We start from the raw sequence: 1,411 nt of genomic DNA, 5'->3' as shown, positions 1-1,411 counted from the left end.
AACGAAGTATGTAGCGCAATGGTCTGGTCATAAATAATAAACAAATTCAAAACAGAGTCTCTATAATTATATAGAATTGCTGAATAAGTTTGGAAATGAGAAGGGCCTACGTTGAATAATTTACCAGTCCCCCCCCCCCCCCCCCATGAAAAGCTATGATTGGTACTATTCTCCCTGTTGTCCTGGTACAGTGACAAAGGAAACGCAACTCCTTTCTCACGGTTTTCACCGACATTATAATTGGTGAAGTTGTTGAAATTCGAGGATTTCATCTTAAACTATTTTCTTAGTTCATCTCAGTTTCAGTCGGAGAAGAAAAAGGTTTTCAGTAGATGGAAATATCGCATAATTATGGTCGGAAGTCTCTCCAAACTTGTCGTTTCGCAGCAGAGCACGTCGCTACAAAGAGCTACAGCTGGATAGTTTGATGAGGTGCGTAGCATATCGTAGCCAAGGTATAGTCTTCTTCTTCTAGACGCTGAATAATACGGAACCGCTACCACTGATTTATGTGTCGAAATAAAGTGGCCGTTGGGGGCGGTCTTCAATATCCCGTCGCTCGTTGCAAATGAAAAATGGAAAAACGAATATCGAACCGATATCCTGTTTTCCATTTCCTATTTTTTGAAATGTTCAGAAAATAGGATTTTGAGTAATTTTTTGACCTTTCATTATAATGAAACGCGAAAAACAGAATTTAAGAGCAAATCCATTATCCTGTGTTCCATTTTTAGTTGAAAATAGGATATTGATATTTCATTCATTTTCCCGTTGAAATAGCCGACGGGCGACGGGATTTCCATGCAACATTCCATTTTCTGTCACCAGTTGTCGACCGGTCACTGAATGGTACTTTAATACCCTGATTCTGAAGCTCTGCTTTCTCAGAAAGTTTTGTTCTTCATATGAATGTTGAGAAAGAATCAGTTCTGACCAAAATTGGAAAAGAATCAAAGTGTAAAGTTATGTGAAACAAAAAAAAAACTATTATCATATTTATATATTTTATGTTTTATATATTTTACAAATTTTATATATTTTACAAATTTTATATATTTCATATATTTTATCTCCTATGGCAACCAGGGATGATACCTCATAGTGCTTTGTATTCAGTGGAAAAGGTGCTCTAAAAATATCCACTATTATTATTATTATCAACCTGATGAACTAAATCTTCTAATTCTTTCTAATCCGTCTCTCTTTTTTCCTTCTCTTCCCATCCTGGATCTACTCCTTGATCTCAAATGAATGCACAACCTGCAATTAAAATAGTGATACTGAGATACTAGCACCAACCACAAAAATGTATCTTCTGATGGGACTCAACAGGTTAAAAGGAAATATCCACATGCGGATGTTTACGTAAGATCTATACCCATAGACTGCCATCTATATCATTGAATCTTAC

The sequence above is a fragment of the Diadema antillarum genome, unplaced genomic scaffold, assembly GCF_040938485.1.
Source record: "Diadema antillarum isolate AM-2024a unplaced genomic scaffold, OU_Dant_1.0 seq00002180_RagTag, whole genome shotgun sequence".
Lineage (NCBI taxonomy): Eukaryota > Metazoa > Echinodermata > Echinoidea > Diadematoida > Diadematidae > Diadema > Diadema antillarum.
The sequence above is the reverse complement of the archived record's forward strand: the minus strand, read 5'-3'. Positions refer to the sequence as shown.